The following is a 22,585-nucleotide window of genomic DNA, read 5'->3' on the forward strand; positions in this document are numbered from 1 at the left end:
GTTTGCTCCACAAGGGAGATATTCCTTCCTTATCCTCCAGAAACAATCTGCTGGCTTCCAGAAGCATGAGATTTGATTACCTCATCATGGACTGAAACCGTACCTGACCTTGAGTTCCATCAACCAGAATGTGACAGTTGATCATAGACCCTACAACACAGCACAGACCTGAGGTGGTTTCTGAGGCAGCATTGGCCAGACTCTAATGACTTTAAACATTGGTGCCTTGAAATAGTTCTAGTAATGGATAGAAAGCTACGGTTTCTGATTTCCTCAGCAATGAAAGAAAACTTTGGCTTAAACGATTGTGATTGTCTAGGACAAAATGTATCAATAATATCTGCTCTACTCACTGTCTACTGGCAATTGCCATGCTTGGAACTGCAAATCCCCTGCAGCTGATTAGACACGTCCAGCTCTTACTTTCAAGCCATTCTTATTACATTGAAAACCCTAGCCAAAGCAATAAATCTGCTCAATGTGATGATGGTATAATGACAGAACTGGAGATAACAAGATGAACTCAACTCACTGGAGTTCTGGCTTTTTGATACTGTGTAAACTTCTGGAGGGTTGTTTGTTGCTTTTAAAATAGGCCTGTAGAACAGATACTTCAGGGGTTGAGAAGTAGGTTAACTCTTTTATCCGCATTATAAACTTTGTACTGTCTCAGTTACCGCATTTTACGACGAGATGTAGAACTTGCTCAGACTACCTCCTTAGCTGCCCACTCTAGAAAAATATGTCTTCCCCCTGACTTGACAAACAGAAATAAAGATTTCAGACCCTACTTCACTTTATCTAGCCCAGATGGGCTAGGCAAAGCACAGAGCACCAGTTTGAAAGCAGTGCATATTTGTGAACTTATTTATATGCGATACAGGCATGTTACAGGTCTCCTGACACTTAAGGCACCTGTGGGCCAGATGCAGTTTACTTTGTAGGCAGAACCAAAAGCTGGGGGCAATTTTTGCAAGTGATTGTATGAGATCTGAGTGCAGATGGACTATTAATATGGTGCTGTGTTCTGCTATAATTAAGCCAAAGGCGTTCATTGTAAACCGCTTTTTCCGTAAGTTTCCTTATATAACTCAGAAGTAAAGATTTTTACCCTTCCTAAATTAGGCAAACTAGATCTCAGCATAAGATGACTTAACCATTTTGGAAAGCTAATTTGTTGGCTTGATTTTGAATTAAAAAGTTTACTATGTATATATGCACACACACACACACACACACACACAATATATATTAGAGAGGGATGAAAAAAACTCAAAAAATCAATTTGTCTTTTAAAAAAAAAATCATTTTTCAGGGCTCCAAAACTATTCATAAATTCAGGCTGAATTCAACTAATAGTTTCAGCTGAGGGTAAGGGCTGGGGGAGGAAGTAAATTATTCACATTTCTCTTTTGACCATTTCAAATCTACTTAAAAAAAAAAAAAAAAAAAAAATCTTTTTGTTAAGAGAATTTCAGAATATTTTGTTTTCACTTTTCATTGTGAAACCTGATTAATTTTAACACCAAAAGAGGATGAAACACGCCTGTAAGTGGATGAATTGAAACAAAAAATTAGTTGTTTATAGCAACAAACATTTTGGTCAAGTTAAAACAAATTATTTTCAAGTGTTTTGATTTGATGAAAAAAAAAAAAAAGAGAGTCAGAAAAAATTGTTTAGCTTCAAATTGAACTGGATATTCCCACCCCCCTCTCTCACCGAATATTGTGGTTCAGCCCCTGAACCACAAAAATAAATCCATCCTTTGGTCAGCTCTAAAATGCATTAGAGAGAAAAAACTACATTTAAAAAACATTACTAAGGTTGCAAAATCAACCACTCAGAAGTGAGTAGCTCCTGACTGCCACAAGTAGTCCCATTGAAATCATCAGGCTTAAGTGTGAATTAAGTTATTACTTAGCATGCATAATGTGGCAAACAGCCAACTTCTCCCTAGTGGGTCTCATGCTTCAACCCCTTGTAGTGGGCCAGGGAGTCCCCAGTAACCCTGTCTCCCCTGGGAGGTACCTTGCTCCAGCTTCCTTCTGCTGGCTGGGGCCAAAGGTTTTCTCCTTCTGTAGCTGTAGAGAAGCACTGTCTCCTGGCCTAGGGAGGTTCTCCTCCAGCTGCTACCAGCCTTCTAGCAACTTCCTCCTCCTGTGCTTCTCCCCCCCACTTCCCCTTCGGGAAGGCAGGGTTTAAGTACTCCTGGACTAGCCCTTCATTGGGTCCAGGTGTCTCTAATTGCCCTGCAATCATCTCTCCCCTGCTTGCAGGAAAAAGGGTTTTTGGCCTTCTAGGGCTCACACTCTGGCCCTTGTATGCCCTTTTGAGGCCCTCTGGCCTGACTTTATCACACTAAGAATGACGAAAGCTAGCCCCAAAAAAGTGCATGAAGGTCATTGAACCTTGGAAATTTGCAGCCAACATAAAGCTTTCAAAAAGAAAACCAGTTTAGAAGGTCGGGGGAGGAGGGAAGACAGAGGAGTTTGATTCAACCCTCAGGTGATTGTTGTAGGTCCCTAAATTACAGGTTCTTCTCTTTGGAGTGCTAGACCTAGGTTCACAAAAACATTTGGGCATCTAACTCCCAGAGGTAGAGAACTTTGGATGACATCCCGGCCCCACTGAGGTGAATGGCAAGGCCCCTACTGACTTCAGTGGAACCACATTTGTATCTCCTCCCTAGCGCTAGCTTGTCCATGAAACTGGATGGAACCGGTCATCTACATGGTCTAGTTTTCCAACCAATGGCCTAGACTTGAAAGGATCAAGAGCCCATTTCCAATTTGCCGAGCTATCTAGCGGGCCACGAGCAGCTAAGAGAGGCCTTTTCATATGGGAAGCCACTAAAGGATTCCACTTACGAACATCTGAACCTATTCTGCATTGGATGGGTGCAAAATCTCCTATGCACAATCTCCTACCACTTCTACTGGGAATTGGACATGCCTACTGACAGGAGAACAGACCTCCTGATAATCTCTAGCCATGTGTGTTTTCCATTATAGAGAACAACTTCCTAACAATCTTGTTTTTATTTGAAGGGAATTATTTATTTTTATATGCATGAAAGCCTCTGTAAGACTCTCAAAACTAAAACAAAACAAAACACAACCCAACTTTCTATTTCACTTTTCAGTTAGTGTAGTTTAATCATCAGAAGGAGCAAGAATGGTTGAGGCTACTTTTTCAGAAGGCAGACTACATGTACATATACCAGAATTGGCTTTTCTCTGTCTCTCTGGGGGTGTCTTTGTCCATCTGTCCCTTTGGTTATGTAACAATTCCTTAGTACCTGAAAAAGGTCACCAACCCAAAAAGCTATTGCTATATTCCCGGTAATTGCTGTGTGATCTGTGTACATTTTGGAAGGTGATAGCTACCCTAGTTAGGTTACAAAAATGAAAAAGAAAAGGCTAGCGATCTTTGCGTGGCTGTGAAATTGAATGTAGGCCATGCAGGCCTGCTTTGGCAGTATAAAGGGATCTAAAAGTGGATGCAAATTACAGTAGATTTGCACTGCTGGAGTGGTTTATAAGGGGCCTTCGTGCGAATGTGACCCCGGCCCTGTGTGAATAACAGTGGCATTGTTTATTTCTGATGTGTTTATGTACACATGTTTACACATTACCTATGACACTCTGCAGGCAGATGGGGTTTTGTGTGGGGGAGGGGAGGGTGCTAAAAGCCTGACATGCCTTCACAGGGATTTAGCAAGGACTCATTCAGATTTCTTGACTCTGATCCAGGGAGAGCTCTGGCAGTTTTGTCTTGTCTGATCCTTCGCCAGGATTCACTGAAGCAGAGAACAGTGCTCTGTAAAGGAGTCACTGTACCTATAAAACCAGCACTTCTCCCTTCTAAGGGCTCTTCATTTGGCTTCCAACAAATACTCTTCACAGCTGCAATAGGGGTGACATACCTCAACAGACGCCTTGCCAGGAAACATGTTACCTTTGTTTATTCAGTCTGGTAAGTGGCCATCATATCCCAGCAAAGAGAATATCACTACACTCACACACCCAACAGACAAACCCCCAGGTGTCCTGTGTTTGATATACATGGCATTTCTGCTTCTGCTGTACTGTGGCTCCCATTGGACTTTGACGGAAGTTGTTGGTGATCAGCAGAGGGTGACCATCACTCCATGGAAGCCAGCAATGCCAGACTGCTACCAGTCAATTGGGAATCGATTCGGAGTTGGTAAATCCACTGCGGGAGCTGCTGTGATGCAAGTGTGCTGGGCCCTTAACAGACTTCTGCTAGGAAGGGCAGGGTTTTTTTTCACCTTGTCTGTGACAGGCGCCTAGAAGGAGTAGTAGAGGCCATGTTGAAGGCCATGCTGTCCACTGAAAGGCAAACAAAGTACAAGGCATCCATTGTTTGCTTTTCATCCACGGGACCAACTCTGGTACAATATAAAAAGAACTCCCTTTGAATTCCCAAGGGAACAGTAGACTCACATACCAGTCTCCAACTATTGCATGGGTCGGACTGTCATTATAGCCATTTTAGATAAGGGGCTGGTACATCTATCGTAGGGAAATCTCCATTGCACATGCATTCCAAATGCATGCCTTCCCGCACAGTCCTCCCAAAAAACATTTTTGAAGAGGCAATCCAAAGGGTGTGGGGTGGGTAGGGGTAAAGAGTCTCTGGAAAAAATATGGGCACCCATTTGCAGATCCCTGAGACCCATAGCAAAGAGTTCCTGTCTATGACCTTGTTTTACTGGCCCAAGAAACCATCAATGGTTGAGGAATAACACACTTAAAAAAGAATGTATTGGGTGGGTACTGTAAATGTGCACCATTTTCCCTAGGTAACCATGAGTGATATCAGTCTGCTGAGGGCGGAAAAGGATTTGCTGCAAGCATCTGGGTACAGCCCTGGCCCTTCTGCTGCTATGCTGTGTTCTGCGATGATACCTACATGATTAATAGCAGCGTTCAGGGGAAAGTGTCCTATCATGGTGGAAGAAATAAGGTTGCCCTCCAAGAAACCTTCTGCAAAGGATTGCAGAGTACCTACATGAAAGATTCCTGGAGATATCCATGGAGGATTGTCAGCACATCCCTGTGCACATAAATAATCCTTTCTGGGGTGAACCCTATGGTTAAGTGCGCCAACAACATGGAAGCCCATCCCCACCACCACACACACTATTGTTGTTGTTGCTACAAGAAGTTGGACTGGAGATACAAGCACAGAAATGAGATTTGCAGAACATACCAGAAGTACCTTCCCCAGCCTCTCGGTCAGTCATGCTTTCCTGAGTCCAGCTGGGCTGCTCCTGTGTAGCAAACAGTTCTTGGTTTTCAGGAAGAAGGGACACCCCACTCACCTGCCCCCTGCTCTCCTCATCCTCCTCCTGGTCCACAGAGTCATCCTCATTCATCCTGGCCTCAGATTCCCCTGAGGTGTCTACACTGAGCAGTGGTATAGTGGTGAGGGGTCACCATCGAGAATCTCACGCAGTTCCTCACAAAAGCAGCAGGTCTTTGGTGACGAGCCAGAATGATTATTAGCCTCCCTAGTTTTCCAATATGCCTGCCTCAGCTCTTTGATTTTAATGCGGTGCTGCTGCGTGTCACTGTGGTGCTCCTTCTCCAACATGCTGAGCGATATTTTCTCGTAGATATCCAAATGTCTTTTGCTGGCTTGGAGCTGAGCCAGAACAGACTCTTTGCTCCACAGACCAGAACTGGACACGGTACTCCAACTGAGCCTCACCAGTGCCAAACAGAGCAGGACAACTACCTTCTATGTCTTACACACAACACTCCAAGTTAATATATTTGCCACTGAGTGCCTGTCTCTTGGTCTCAACCACAAACACACAGCAGGTGGTTACCCTTTCACAACACGTGCATTGATTCTTCACTGACAAAATAGAACAGAGCACATTGCACGCTTACAGCAAAAGGCTTCTATGCAGACCGCAGTCCAGGTTCATCCTTTGAGTTTCCCTGAAAGCATCCTGTTTCTCCCACTTATATCCTCCCAATTGCTGAGCCAATTGTCTCATTAGCATAACAATTACCCCCTAAGTGTAATCCCCAACAGAAACTAATTAATTGGCTTCAATTAAGCCTGCACTCTTCCCAGTGCTGCAGAAACCTGTGACCCTGGTGCTACTAATCATGCCCTATCAGAACATCTCAGACTGATGTTAGTCATTTTAGTAACTGCATCACTTTGTTGACTCATATTCCATTTATGATCACTATAACTTCCAGATACTTTTCAGTAGCTTTTCAGTTTACTGCCTAGCCAGTTATTCCCCATTTTGTAGCTGTGCATTTGATTTTTCCTTCTCAAGTGAAGTATTTTGTATTTGTCATTCAGTTTCATCTTGTTGATTTCAGACCAATTCTCCAGTTTGTCAAGGACATTTTGAATTCTAATCCTGTCCTCCAAAGGGCTAGCAACCTCTCCCAATTTGGTGTCATCCACAGATTTTAGAATCATGCTCTCCATTCTACGTCCTTAATGAAAATATTGACTAGTACCAGACTAAAAGAAACCCATGCAGGACACTATTAGATACATCCCCCAATTTGATAGTGAACCATTGACAACTCTTCTTCAAGTGCAGTCTTTCAATCAGTTATGCACCCACCTTATTGTGATTTCATTTAAACCACATTATGAGAATGTCATGTGGGACTGTGTTAAAAGCCTTACTAAAATCTTGATATATCACATCTAATGCTTCCCCCCCCCACCATCCACAGGGCTAATAATCCTCTCAAATAAGGAAATTAGGTTGATTTGGCCTGATTTCTTCTTGAGAAATTCATGTAGGCTATTTCATGTTTAATAAATGAATGTTAAAATCTAAACAACTAAATAAATTTAAGACTGTGTGTTTCATGAGCAAGCTCAAAACAAAAGCTTTGCATAAAAACAAATTGAGAGTTTCCATTTGTACCTCATGGGCAGTCATAAGGCAAAGAATGTTTGAGCTGGTGGTGCTCATCTGTTTCTTTTAACTAAAGACTTCTGCAGTAACACATGCTCTTTGTATAACTTTGTGACTCAGGAAAAAAAAATAAGCTGCTTGTTTTATTTATGGCTGAACTCAGAAAGTAGACATGATTTCGTTCTCCAAGCATCTCTAAGAGGCATTTGCCAAATTCACCTCTGTGATTACCTCAATTGACATCAATGGCCTTACATCAAGGGTACATGGGGCCAAATATATAGCATTGACAAAATTGTTCTACTGACTTCCTTTCAGAATAACTGCTACTCCTTCAATCCTGAAACCAGATGCCATGGGAATGAAACATCAGTGAATGTAACAATCAATAATGGCAGTAAAGTTCCTCTGGATAACCCAATCAGACCAGTAGGTTTCCACCCTATTATCATTAATGACATAAAATGTTAGACATAATTTCTGAAGGGAAAAGTATATTAACAAATTCATTGTAATAAGTACTGGTCGAGTTCACACTAATGCAAGAAGATGAATGGCTGGAATATTCCATTCTGGAGTCTATTCTGAGAGGACTCCTTTGTTCCTAAGCAAGATCAATAAGCTCATGTGAAAGATAAAATGAAATAGTCCATTAGGGAAGAAGACCAGCAAGATAAAAGCCAAAGCAGACTAAACAACCCTGAATAAAACCTCATTTTGATTCAACAGCTACAAATATGTAATCTAGCCCCAGACAGATTTACCTTGGTGAGTTTGAGAAATGTCATAATAATAGACCATCATTCAAAAGATAAGCAGGGCTATGGTCAGAAGAGGAATCTATTATAGAAAAAAGCACTTTGTTAAAAAAAGGTTTCTCTTTCCTACATACTTATTAACTTATGTCTCCTTAGTTTGTTCACAAGTAAACTGGCCCAGATCCTCAGCTGAAGCCCATGAAATTTTGCTGATTTACATCAGCCAAGGATCTGGCCTTTTTTTAAACTATATTTTCAGCAAAATAAAAGCAGTATAGATGAGAAAGGAAAACAACCTCACCTAAACTGCCAGCTTACTCTTACTGCTGGATATGACAGAGCAAAATAGAAGAAATACCAATGAGATTTTCAGATGTCATGTTGATCTTTCAGGACCACCAGTCAGAAATCACTGAGGTGAAAATAGATATGAGGTCACTTTTCACCACATAACACCACTTTAGGCTCATGAGGGATAAACTTTGAGTCAGCCCTAAATGAAGAAGAAGAGCCCATCTCATAACAACGATTGAGTAGTCAATCAACTTAGTAGGGTATCAAGTGACCCATGTAAACAGTTGCGGCTGTGCCCTAGGAACATATATTTGTGTACCTTTGTTGAGGAATTAGATAACGCGGGCAAGTATTTTCCCCATCCTGTAAAAATTTCCACTTTTCAAACAAAGTTTCTTTCTCTAGCAGGTAGAGACTGAAGCAATGAAATGCTTGTATCAGACCTTTTAAAAACAAATTAGATAAGAGCATTGTTACATCTGATGTAAAGCATGGTATAGGTAAAAAAAGCCAAGTCACAGAAAAAACAGATTAGCCATATAAAGATGTGATATCTATCAAAGCAGTCAAGTTAGACAGGGCTAGCTCTTTAAATGATCAAATTAAACAGTTGAAAGTGTGGGTCTACTCTGAAAAGGGACTATGTATAATGGTACCTTCATACTTAAGTTATTCCTTCTGTGCATTCAATCATGTTTCATAGATTCCAAGACCAGAGAGACCATTGTGATCATCTAGTCTGACTTTCTGTATAACACAGGTCATAGAGCTTCCCCAAAATAAGTCCTAGAACATATCTTCTAGAAAAAAAATCCAATCTTGATTTTAAAATTTGCAGAGATGGAGAATCCCTACAACCCTTGGTAAATTGTTCCAATGTTTAATTACTTTCACGATTAAAAAAACCCTATGCTTTATTTCCAGTCTGAATTTATCTTGCTTCAATGTCCATTCATAGGATTGTGTTGTACTTTGTCTGCTAAACTGAAGAGCCCATTATTACATATTTGTTCTTCACGTAGTATTTATAGGTTGTAATCAATTGTCCCCTTAAATTCTTTGTTAAGCCAAATAGATGGAGCTCCTTGAGTCTATCACTATGAGGCATGTTTTCTAATCCTTCAATCATTGTCATAGCTCTTCTCTGGACCCTCTCCAATTTATCAACATCCTCCTTGAATTGTGAACATATTATTCCAGTAACAGTTACACTAGTGCCAAACAGGGAGGTAAAATGACCTCTTTTCTCCTACTCAAGATTCCCCTGTTTACGCACCCATGGATTGCATTAGTTCTTTAGGCTACAGCAACACACTGGGAGCTCATGTTCAGTTGATTATCCACCATGACTCCAAATCTTTTTTTCAGAGAGTCACTGCTTCCCAGGATAGAGTCCCGCACAGTGTAAATATGGCCTGCATTCTTTGTTCCTAAATGTAAATATTTACATTTAGCTACATCGAAACACAATGTTTGTGTGCTACCAGTTTACTTAGAGCTGCCTGACTGTGTTAGAATCAAGGAATTGCGAGGTCTAGTCTGCGTGTTTTAAATCACTGAACGCCAGCAGCCTGATTCCTTCCCTGGCATGTAACAAAACATGCTAATGCCATGTTCATTGACCTCATTAGTTTATTTAAATCTTGACCCGGGATCCCCCCTTAACAGCTCTCCAGTACAGCAGTTCTACTTCCTTGTATTAGTCCCATTTCTGCTTATGCTGCTGGACTCAAGTAATTTGGTCAGCATGTGACATGTCCTCTCTATTAAGTGCTTGAAGAAAAACTCCAGTGTAACAGAAAAGTCACTACATTTAATTATAAAGCAGTTAATCGTTCAAAAGAGTGCTTGTTTCATACAACTAAAAAGAAAAGCAAACAATAGCTCCTGAGGTGATTACATAGCACTTCTCAGGCTTGAAGTGTGCTAGGATTTGGTGAGGATTTTCCAAAGGGACAGGTGATTTGGGGTGTCCGAGATTTCGATGTTTCGTAGGTGGATGCTAAGTTGTTTCTGTGATGACTCCTCAGCAGAGCATTGGGAGGTAGGTACAATAGGTAGAGATGGGAGAAATATATGTCACCAAAAAAAAAAAGACAAAACATTTTGCCAGCTTTTGAGTTCTCAAATTTTGCGAACTTGCTCATTTTTTTGCATTTAGATGTTTGTGAAATATAAAAAGAACAAAAACCTTTTGAATTAAAAAAAAATCGCAATGCAAATGGGACTAAGAAGGTGGGAAGTAGATACGGTCTTCCCAAGAGTCCCCTCTATTATTCCATTTGCCATAGGCCAAGATTTTCAGAAGGGACTAGTGGGTTTTTGTTGTTTGTTTTTTTGAGTATCCAACTTGAGAGAGACCTTTGAAAGGCTTGGTTTTCACAAAGTGCTGGACACCCACCCTCTGAAAAACAGGCCCTTTAAAGGTGTTTCAAGTTGGGCAAACAAAAATTAAGGCACCCAAAAATTACTAGCTAATTTTTAACATCTTGGCCCAATTCTTCTTTAAAAAGCAGTTACATTCACACACTGGAATCTATTTTGCCTTCATCACAGTCTTCTAATGTCTCATTGGAGACTATTTCTTTACTCCGCTTCCTGCCCTGCTGGTCCACAATCCGGCCCAATGGGAATGATGCTGTTGTTTTCTCTTTCTAATGAAAGCTGCCATTTTCTCTGTATTTCTCAGGTAGAAGTCCAGCCTAATGACACTTAAAGGCACAGGAAATGCTGCTAAGTGCTTGAATGCATGAGCAAGGCAAGAGATTCTCATAGTTGTAAAATAAGTTTTAGTCTTTAAAAAGCTGTTATTGGTTAATTTAATACTGGTGAAATTAAAAATTAAATATGTACCTAAAAATATAGCAATTTAACAACTTTTAATATTTCCCACCTTCCTCCTGCATTCAAAGACGCGCTGCATTTGCTGAGTCTTAACCTATCATCGGATTATACGTGCTGCTAGGGAGCAGCAGACAAGTGGCAGCTGTCACGGAGAGAGGGCGGGGGAAGAGAGAGGCCAGCACCATTCACTTTTGGGGTAGATTCTGACTTTGGGACACAACTACATCACCCCAGAGGGCGTACCAGAGGCACCATGCTTCCTAGGGTTCCCTGATTACTTTGGGGGTGAACACAGTCTGCTACACCCCTTTAAGGCTGCATCATACTCCCCATACACAAAACCAGATCACTCCCCTCTCCCCGGCCCCACAATCTCTCTCTCACCACTTCTGGGCATTGCGCTTACCCTAGAAATCATCCCAGCAGCAGCCCTGTGCCCACCATGCAACAGGTGTTCCTGATACCCTCCCCCGTCTGCATATCGGCTGATGAAAATCTAACCCTGTAGGATTTCTTTGTCAGATAGGAATGCAAGCCTCGTCCAGAACATCCCAGCAAAGCATGTGATTGGTAAGGACAGAGAGGGGTGCTCCTGAAGTCAGCATCAGTGCTAACATTTGTGCTGCTTGGTTAACCCTGAACTAATTGCTTTGTAAACATCCTTTTTTTTTTAAAAAAAAAAAAAGGTAAATTGGAGGCTGACAAAAGATCCCTTGGAGATTTAAGTCTTCTTTTCATCCACAGAACACGTAGCGGCGGTACGTGCTTCACACTTCCATCACACACCTTCTGCCAGCGTACGCCAGTCCAAACCCAGAGTATATCAAGGCTGGAGCTGGGAGTATGTTTCCCAGCACAGGCAGGCTCCACTCGCGCTAGCAAGCTAAAAAGAGCAGTTTGGCTGCAGCAGCATGGGAGGGGGGGGTGGCTTGGGTTAGCTACCTGCGTACGTAGCTCCCAGGGGACTGGGTGGGTTTTTACTTAGATGGCTAGCCCAAGCACCCCCCACCCTGCTGCAGCAGCCACACTCCTGGTTTTAGCATGCCGGCTTGAGCACAGCTAGTGCGTCTGTTTACCTGCACTGGGACACATGCTCTCAGCTGCAGTGTCGACACACTCCGAAGATGACAAGGGAGCACCATCTCCTGTGCTCAGAGACCTGCTGTGTTCCTTAAACTGGGGTCCATATATATATATATATATTTAGGTAACTGGTGGTCTGCAGAGCACTTTTAAGTGGCCCACAGAGCTATTTTGGTCAGAGTGGTGAAGCATCTGTCCGTCATCAGCACTGACACCTGTTTGTTGTAGACCAGGAAAGATTTATATATTTTTAGAGAAATCAAGTGCAAGGCTGATCTGTTTTTCCAGGTTTTCGCAGGAGTAGTTTGGGAAGGCTGTATGGGCGTAATTTGAGAGGGTTATGTTTCTTACCCCTGACACATTGATGGGAGGTCATGGAAAGCGTCCACGCTGTGTCATGGGTTTGTTTGTTTAATGTACATACCATTGACTGGAGCTGAGAAAAGGGGCTAGGTGCATTTTTTTTAAAATAAAGCCAAATAGATGACACTATAAGTCATGCTCCTCTTTAAATAGTTGCTACATCTCTTTCTGAGATGTAAATTAAGCCATACCAAAATCTACCGACATTAAGCTGAACTGAAAATTAGCAAAACACAGCTGGACAGATCCAACATGCAACATGACCTGGAAAGATTGGAGCAGTGCACAGGAGAAGAAATTCAGCTTTTGGGGCTTGCTTCTCCAAGGGTATGAGCACTCTGGCTTTATCTAGAAAAGCAGGTAGGGACAGATTTTAAAAGGTATTTAGGCACCTAAAGATGCAGGTAGGCACCGAGTGGCATTTTCAAAATCATCACACTAGGTGATTGATTAAATATTTAGGCACATAAATACTTTAAAAAATCTGCAATTTGAGAACATGCTTAGAGTCAGGCAAGAGATTAATCCCATTGACTGTAGTGTGATGAGTGGAACTGGAGAAAGAACATTAGGTTGCAGAAGGTTTACCAGGGTTGCCAACTTTGCATTTTAGTTTTTACTGACATGAAGATCTGAAGTGGATTTTTTTTTTTTTTTTTTACTGACACATTAAAATTTTTACTGACATCACTAGAAATACCATAAACAATACAATAACGTCACAGAAGTGTATACTCGGTCGCAATATTCTGTACACAGGAATTTGGAATTATGCAATTGTTTTAGCTGCAGTTAATTGATCAAACAGGTTCTTTGGGCGTGTGCAATAATAGAAAACAGGAAATGGATAAGGCATGATCCGTGTAGTTTTTTGATACAAGAAGTGATTCTGAACAACGACAATCAATGTCAAAATACAATATGTTTTATTTCTACCCAATTTTACGGACATTTTCATTTATTTACAGATTTACTGACACTGTTAAAATTGTATATTTTTTTACTGCGTGTCCGTACATTTATGGACAGTTGGCAACCCTGGGTCTGTACTGGAGACTCAGGAATGCAGGGTGAGGTTATGCTGTTACCAAACAAACGGGACTCTCAGTATGTAATGCTGACCTTGTTGCATGCCCAGTCAAGTTCTCTTTCCTATAATGCTTCCTGCCTGCCACTTTATTTACTGCTAACAAAGCACCGACAGCACATGCTTAAGTGCTTTCCTGGAATGAGTCAAAGTGCTCACCACTAGCACTTTTGTGAAAATAGGGATTTTTTGCCCTTGTACAAATTTTTGATGAGAACAGATAAAAAAAAACACCATCTTCAACAACATTTTCTGATTTTTTGGTCAGAATCTTGAAAACTAAAATATTTTGGCTGAAAACCAAAATATGTCAGTCAACAATGAGAGCTGTAATGTCCCACAGGACTTGAGGTTTGCTCCTCATGTCCTCCTCCTCTTCTGTGGGAGAGGATCCCCGCATAAACTACATCTCTCAGAATCACGGTAAATAGATCTTATTTCCATCTTCTCTTCATCAGACTTTCCTAATACTACTTTTTCATGTAAGCAAATGCTAGTTGCCAAAAATCAAGGTGTGAAACTGAATCTTGGAGGGGAAGCTGGACAGGTGAAAAAATCTCTATTAGAGCAGCACAAAATGTTCTGAGATCTGAAACATTGTTGAAAAGCTTTTCCAACACACAAAAACCTCAATAAAATTCTGCGAAAGCACTTTCCTGTTTTTCTGTCAGCTCTAATTTCTCTCCTGTGACGTGAGCCACAGCCTGAAAAATCTGGGCTAGCGTGCATGTGTGATAAGTTTAAGATTTTCTTCTTCTCATGTAGTTTCGCATCCATCTGAAAAAAAAAATAAATTCACTTCACATATATTGTTTAATTTTAATCAAGAAAGTAATGCCTCCTTATGTCACAGTGTTGCTATTGTCCGGAAAATTGGCTCTGTGAAAATAGTCTTGGGAGGTTCCATATTCAGTGTCTTCTCAGGCCATGACTACACTGAGTGTTTTACCAGTATAGGAATACTAGGGTGTTATACTGGCAAAATGCTCCTATACGCTACAGTGAAACCACCCTCCCTGAGTGAAACAAGCTATATTGATAAAAGTGTAGTTTTATTATGCTGGCACAGCTCTGTTGGTCAGGGAATCACACCACTTCATGCCATAGTATGCTAGCAGATAGCTGTAGTGGAGACCTGGCTCTAGTCTGCAAATCACATTTGCAGAGATTTCTAAACAAAGTTTTATTCTCCTCTAAGTCTATCTTTCCTACAAACTCACCTTCTAGTCTCAACAGTTAAGGTAGATTCTTCTTCACCGGAAACTGGGGTTAAAGTATGTCCCAGCTATACCTGTATAGCCCTCCTGAGAGATGATAGGTTTGCACAACTATCACGGAGAAAGTAATTATAAGGTTGCACAGGTCAATGAGGGCAGAATTGGGCCCGTAAAAGCTTTATTGACCAGAATCATTCATAAAATGGAAAAAATGCAATTCAATTAGAACAAAGATTTTTATGTCTGGTTTGTAAAATGATTGATTTCTAAATAACGTTTTAGAAATGACACTGATAAGATAGATATTCTATTCAGGTACAGGATGCTCCATACTCCTAACAGGATTGCTTAACTTTTTGTGAGGATATTTTTATTATGTAATAGAAGAATTATATATTTTAACCACTACTCAAGAAGATTCCTTACTAAGAACTAGTGAAGGACCATCTACTAAAAAGACATCATAACAAGAAAGGAGAAAGAAACATGTTCTGTGGTGTCTGGATGAAACAAAACTGAGTAATATAGTCATTGACAGAGTGAATTATTAACAATGAGGTTCTAAAAGTAAAATGTAAAGCACTAGCACATGGATACCAAATGGTCTCAAACTGATGTGCTTTAAGTTGAAAATGGTATAGTAGTTTCCAAGTCTGGCATAATAACGGACTCCATGAGTCTGATTTTCCAAAAAGGAGGTCAGAATTCTTTTCTTCTAGCAGTAAACAGAACCTGGCAACATCAAATCTGAGGCAGTTTCTCCTGGACTTTTTGTGACAGATGTCCTCCAGGAGTTGGCCGTGGTAACATTACAGTCAGACCTGGCTCAGTGAATATTCAGAGAATGTATGAAAGCTTTTAAAGATGGAATTATAGCGGGCTGAATGTGAGACTAGAACCAAAACATTTTGGTTTTAGTTCATAGATTTTAGTTCATAACCTAGTCTCAGTCTCCCCCCCTCACTTCACCCCCAACTATAAGGATGACAAGGGAGGCTTCCAAACTACTACACAGAGGCTGGAATTCACCCTCTTAGTTCCAACCCCTCAAGACACTGGCTCTTGAAAATGATCAAGGAATGCATTCACCATTTTAATAGTACATCTATTTACAGCATCTGATTACTCTGCAAATTCTGCAGCATAACCTTTCCCCGAGTGCTGCTCCAGCCCACAGAGAGAAATAGCGGCCACTTTGCAGTCCCCATGGGTCGTCACAGATCTCAAGAGTCCAGAGATGCTCCCAGCCTGCCTCCAAGCCTCCCCAAAATCTATGAAGCTGGTGTGGGGAGACCTCTTCTGCAGGATTCAAAGGGTACAGATTCTCAGCAGCCTACCTGTGTGTTCTCACGTGGAGGGTAAATAGTCTGGAGGACCTTTTGTTGGGCCTGTGTATTCCAAAGGAGTTTTAACCCAGAAGAATAGCTAGAGGCCCTATTAGGTGAGAGAGGATAGTTTCCGAGAGGATCCAAGATATTACCTAGTTATCTGTAAAGATAGATCCTTGAGGGGCCCTACTTCACCAGATACATACATAAACAGAAGACTGGCAGGAATTCCCCAAGTTAGATTTCAAAACAGTCCGTTCCCAGCACGATTCATCATCATACAGCACATGTGTGGTTATCCCTCTTGTGGAACCACAGGGGCCTCTAGTGACTCTAGTCAGCAATTTCTTTCCTACCAAAAGGTGAGACTATACGGCAGCTAAAAGCAGGTTTAGAAATCCCAGCTGGGTAAGGAAGGGGGTTGATTCGTGTGTGACTACACTCTAGTCACAGACCTTTGGAGAAGAATTGCAAGTAACGTTTTCTTTTTTCCCAAAATGCAGTTATATTAATGCTATGCGACAAAGTTCCAGGGAAAAGTCTCCATCCACATCGTAGTCAGGAGTCACTGAACTGCTACTAATTAACACAGCCAGAAGACACTAGTTACCATGTCCAGAAGAAAACTGCATCAGGCAACTAAGAATCCACTTACGGTGAGGAACCACGGTGCTTGAAAGCCAAATACAAATGTTTTAAAGATGAGGATGAAGATACCTCATCTTAAAAAAATAAAAAGACAGGATAAGAGAAGCAGAAATGGTGGGAGGGCTGCAAGAATTGATTTATGAGGAAAGATTAAAAGAGTTAAATATGTTTTGGCGAAACCCTGACTAAGAAAAAAGTGGAAAAGAACAGACTAGGGTAATATTCTGCCAGTATTTGAAGTGATGAAGAGACTTTAATTGGATGCACACCTCCCTGTTAGCAACTGATCCAAAGCCCACTGATGTAGGTGGAAAGACTCACATTGACTCCTTTAGGCTTTGGATTAGGCCTGTAGCCAGTGTTGTACCATTACCTCAGCATGTACCATTCTGTGCCATTACCTCAGCATGTACCATTCTGTACAATTTTGTACCATTACCTCAGGTGTTAAGGGGACATTGCTCTACTAGAAGTGCCTGTCATTTTTTGAGTGAGACATAAAACCAGTGTCCTGACCAATTGTGCTAATTAAAAATGCCCGGGCATTTTGCAATGAATAGGGGGTATTAACTCTAGTGTCTTGGCTAATTTCCAACTTTGGTAATTACATTCTGCCTACCTAAATATCCCTTGAAATTTCAATTGGATACAGTATTGTTCCTTCCTGTTCAAGATGTGTGCATAGTGTTTTTTCTGTGCACTTTTGTTTGGGCCCAATTCTATAACACTTAGCTGCATACAATTCCTTTTGAAATCAGTGCCCGTAGTGAGTGTACAATGGTTGCAGGACTGGATCCTTATTGTGTTTTTTTTCCCCAAAAAAGGTGGTTGCACGTCATTGTGAAATGTTTATCTTGAATAGTAATTGAAGTGAAGGGTTACAATTGCTAAAAGCCAGATTTTCCTACCCTTACTCACACTGAGTAGTATTTTACAATGAGTATTCCCACTAAAACCAATGGGACCAAAGTAAGGTACTACTCTGAGTATGGGTGGAAGAATCTGACTTTTGAGCACGCTGTTCATACTGGCCTTGATTCCACTACCTTTCCTCATTTGAGTAGTACTTTGCTCCTGTGAGTAATTCCACTGAAGTCCATGAGACTATTTCTGCAGAGTACTACCCAACATGAATTAAGGTAGCAGAATCAGACCCACCTTCTGAAGCATTTTCGTTTCCAAGGGTTTGATCCAATTCACACAGCAGCTAATGGAAAGATTCCCATTGACTTCAATGGGCATTGCAATGGGACCTAAAACAGTGCCTCCTGGCAAGCTTTGTAGTGCACGATCTTGTGAAAGTGAAAGAAAGGAAAGTTTCAATAAACACTTCGAAATTCTCCCGCTCATCATTCTCAGTGTCTCAAGGTAAGGCTGAAACCCAGACATTTAAACACTTCTGCCCAATTCTCACATGAGAACACAAAGCAATAAAATGTATGTGAAGGTCTTTCCCAGCAGCTGTTAAGCATTCTTTTCAAACAGTGCAAGTAAAAGCTTATTAAACTACGTCTTGAATGAGAATGATCTCATGAGGGAGGCAACATTCACCCATGTGGCCTTTGTATATTCTGAGATCTACAACTTCTGATGTGTCCAAATACCCTGTGTGGTAATTGCTGTTGACAAGCCCGTCACGGCATCTGCCTGTCTGACTCTTGAAAAGTAGCCCAAGCCATCGCATTAGTAGTTCCCACAGTCCTCTCTCTGCTGTACTTTCTTAAAGGGTTAGAGAAATTAAGCCTTTTAGTTAAGTACAGTTGAGTAAATTAAACATGTAATTTAGTCATTTCCTAAAGGATTGTCACATAATGGTGTCAGTATGCTGCTTCCTCCCAACACCCCACACTCTGGGGTTAAATACTGTGCTGATAGGCACAGTAAAAATGCCTAAATAGATTAAATAAGTAGCTCTTTCTGTGGCTGGACTGAAAAAAAAATTGATGGAACTATTTTGTGTCTGAAAATGCAGGTTGTCAAAAATCAAACCTTTCATGGGAACATGTCTATTTTGATATATTTCCTCCTCACGCACACTTATTACAGGAAAGTCAAAACAAATATTGACATTTTCTCATTTAATGTAAAAACATTCAATGAAAGTAAAAACATTGTTTTATTGCAATAATGTTAAATTGCTTTCATAATATCAAACCATGATAATGTAATTAAGTATATACTATAGTAATGTAATAGAAATAACAAAATGCATTGAAATGATAAAGTTAACAGTCTAGTAGTTCCAAATGAAACATTTTCAGTTTTCATTTCATGGGAACTTTTGAAATCTCAGCTTTGTGTTCTTTTCTGGAACTAAAACAATTTTTTAAAAGTGTCAGAATTTCTTACAGAATGGAGATGCCATTTTGTTACCAGAGGTAGTTAGTAAGTTAGACTTATATGGATGTTCCTGGGACCAGTTTTGTTCAACATCTTCATTAATGATCAGGGGGGTGGGGAATTGCACCCTCAGCAAGAGGGCAGGGGTAGGATTAGCGTGATCTAGACAAGTTAGATGATTTGGCCAAAAGAAATCTGATGAGTCCTGCATTTAGGACAGAAGAATCCCATGCACTGCTACAGACTGGGGATTGACTGGCTAGGCAGCAATTCTGCAGAAAAGGACCTGGGCATTATAGTGGACAAGAAGCTGGATATGAGCCTGTGCACCCTTATTGCAAAGAAGCTTAATGGCATATTGGGCTGCATTAGTAGGAGCATTGCCAGCAGATCGAGGGAAGTGATTATTCTCCTCTATTTAGCACTGATGAGGCCTCATTTGGAGTATTGTGTCCAGTTTTGGGCCTCCCACTACAACAAGGATGTGGACAAATTAGAAAGAGTCCAGCGGAGGGCAACAAAAATGATTGAGGGCTGGTACACATGACTTATGAGGAGAGGCTGAGGGAACTAGGCTTGTTTAGTCTGCAGAAGAGAAGAATTGGGGGGGGGGGGGGGGGAATTTGATTAGCAGCTTTCAAATTACCTGAAAGCGGGTTCCAGGGAGGATGGAGCTAGGCTGTTCTCAGTGGTGGCAGATGACAGAACAAGGAGCAACGGTCTCAAGTTGCAGTGGGGGAGGTCTAGGTTGGATATTAGGGGGAAAAAATTCAGTAAGAGGATGGTGAAGCACTGGAATGGGTTACCTAGGGAAGTGGTGGAATCTCAAACTTTAAAACCTCTAAAAACCTGGCTTGACAAAGCCCAGCTAAACCACCCCAGCCAGGGGTTGGTCCTGCTTTGAGCAGAGGGTTGGACTAGATGACCTCCTGAGGTCCCTTTCAGCCCTAATCTTCTATGAAGACAGAGAGCTGCATATGAAGCCCAGAATGGTAAATAGGTTGAGAACCACAGCTCTAGTATTTTGGGGTCAGGTTCTGGTTAACAACTGCACTAGTGCTGATAGGCCCCTGAGTAGCAGCCAGGTACAAATGCAGTCTCCATGCTCCCTAAACCCCGGAGATGCTCCTCTTATAAATCTTTGTCACCCCAAAAGGATGGGAAGGAGGTGGAGCCCTGGCATCTCATAGTTAAGCTGGATAATGGCACAGAAGACCACATGCTGCACACTCTGAAAGGATGTATAGCCCTGGACATGCTCACTGGGAGGCGCTGAAGGAGTGATTGTGCCTCCCTAGAACATGCCCCTAATGATCACACAAGGGTAGTGCAACTCCCCACCACTCCTGGGGTGCTGGGCCTATGATCCCCAAAACAAGACTAACTTATAGAAAATCAAATAGCCATTTTAAAGTTACAAAAAGAATGGGACAAGAGCTGAAAATATATTCAGAAATATTTCTTGAATAAAAAGTTTCACTATGCTGGTATTCACAACCCTTTTATTCATTTTCTATTAATATTCATTCACATGATCTTTTGTTTAGCAGAATATTCACAGAAAGCAAAAAAGGGTCTTCAATACTAATGAATATAGATCCACTCCAGAAGCATTCATGTGGAGATCTTGAACTCTTATTCCTCCCTCCCCCCACCCCACACACACAGAGGTAGGTTCATTTAGGGAGCAGTAATACTAAGTCACACACCGCAAATACTCAAAGCAGACACTTTGCAAGTAGCCCATTGGCTGAAACATGTTTGAAAAGGATTGTTTGAATCATTTGGAATAATTAAGACGTTTGTAAAAATAAAAGTCTATTCATAGATAATTCATGAAAGAGGCAAAAATTTCCCTTTCCCAGGAGATTTGTATTTGTGGTTCAGTCTCTATTTTTAAAGTACACTTGTACAGACGAGAAAGAACAATGTTTTCAATCTTGATAAAAAGTGCTTTCAAATAAGTAGGCAAGATCCTAAGCTGGTATAGATCAGTGTAACTCTACAGAAGCCAATGGAACCAAACTGGTTTATACCCGCTAAGGATCCAATCCAGTATATCAATAATATTTCTTAAAAAGGAGAGGACAATCTCTCCAGAATGGGCCTTATGTAAGCTCCTGTTTCACACCTTCCCTGCTAGCACCCTACTCTCCTAATTAGGTGACTTTCATTCTCTACCAGTTAGCTGGCTAAACATTTCCCCCCTCCCCTCGGACAGGACACAAAGCAATCTTGGCTTTTGCTGCTCCCGGTAGCATCCCCATTGTTCAAAGAAGTGAAAATTCTGCAGTTTTTCCCAACTGAAAGTAAGTCCAAATTCTATTTTGATTCAGATGAAAAGAAGAAACCCTCCCAGTCCAATTCCAAATGTGTTCTTGTTGCTTTCATCCTTGGACATCTCCTCCCGCTGTTGCTCTTTAATGGAAAAGATTAGAATGTGCATGCCTATCCAAGATTGCCACTTTAACTCCAGCAGAGCTCACTCAACATCTCAGTCTTCTGGAGGAAAGATATCAGGAGGAAACTAACAGCAAACATTTCAAAGAACGTGGTGCCCAATTCATACATTCATGGCTACTTAATAGCAAAGGGGTCTGAACAGCTCAACTATTCACCGAATTAACAAACAAACAAAAAATCTATACAATACATTAAATGAAGAGGTCCAGGTACATTTGTTGGGAAGAATGACCCTTTCATTTTAGGTATTACTGTGTTATGCTAGAATCGGTCTATATTAGTGGACAAAGGCATTGCCACCAGTGGGACCTGAAATATTAAGACCTTTAACCATGGTAAAAATGGGACTTGAATACTTTATTGGACTTAAAATAACAAAAACACAATACACAGACACTATACAGGACAAAATGTAGGTAGCATAGGGGGAGAAGAGAAGTAGCTAGTGGAAATTTTTTCAGTCAGTCAACTTTTTAACGGAAAAAAATTCCCTGTTGGAAAACGTGGTTTCATTAAAATCAAAATTTTCTGCAATAAAATGATAATTTTGATTAATTATCTTGTTTTATCAGTCAGGAAAATCAAAATGAAAAGCTTGGATTTTAAAACATCAAGTCAAAATGAAAATTTTTATTTTGATCTTTTGAATAGTTTTGATCAAAGAGCTGTCAGCTTTCTGTTTTGACAAGTCCAATGCCCGACTTTTTGGAATTTTTCATTTCATGACATTTTTTGATAATTTTGACCTTGTTGCTATTCAGAATGGAAAGTAATTTTGAGACCTCAACATTTCCTGCAAAAGGAAGATCCCATTTTCCAAACAGCTCTAAAAATGGATCACCACCACTTATAACGTTATCAGTAATGTGAATTTGGAAAAATAAAATCATACAGTTATCTTGAAGTACACTAATTTTGCTTCTCCCTTCTACGGTTTCATATTATTAGCCAAAATAACATGATGAGCATTTTTGACCCATGTATCTAGCAAAGTACTTTTGAAAACACAGACTCTTAAAATAATAAGTGTGCATCCACTGAGATCAAACCAAAGCTGCAGAAAATTCTTCATGGCCTTCATCTGCCACCCTTATTCATTGAGTAGCATTTACTCATATGACATTCTTTCTAAATGTTTGCATTACAGTAGCACTTAGAGGTTCCAGCTGAGATCAGGCCCCCATTCTGGCACTGCGCATAACTACAGTAAGAGATGATCCCTTCCCTACAG

The 22,585-nt window shown here is 40.8% G+C and overlaps 1 long non-coding RNA gene across 1 annotated transcript in view; it reads right to left on the bottom strand.

Annotated features, from left to right (window-relative positions):
• Positions 1-13,477: 13,477 nt before the first annotated feature.
• Positions 13,478-22,585, bottom strand: part of LOC137141937 (uncharacterized) — a 29,311-nt gene continuing 20,203 nt past the window's right edge. Inside the window, exon 2 of the long non-coding RNA XR_010916790.1 lies at positions 13,478-14,135. This is a non-coding gene — a long non-coding RNA (uncharacterized lncRNA). The remainder of the gene's footprint in view (positions 14,136-22,585) is intronic.

This window comes from Emydura macquarii, unplaced genomic scaffold, assembly GCF_026122565.2.
Source record: "Emydura macquarii macquarii isolate MOO-44397 ecotype Brisbane River unplaced genomic scaffold, CSIRO-AGI_Emac_v2 contig_3122, whole genome shotgun sequence".
Lineage (NCBI taxonomy): Eukaryota > Metazoa > Chordata > Testudines > Chelidae > Emydura > Emydura macquarii.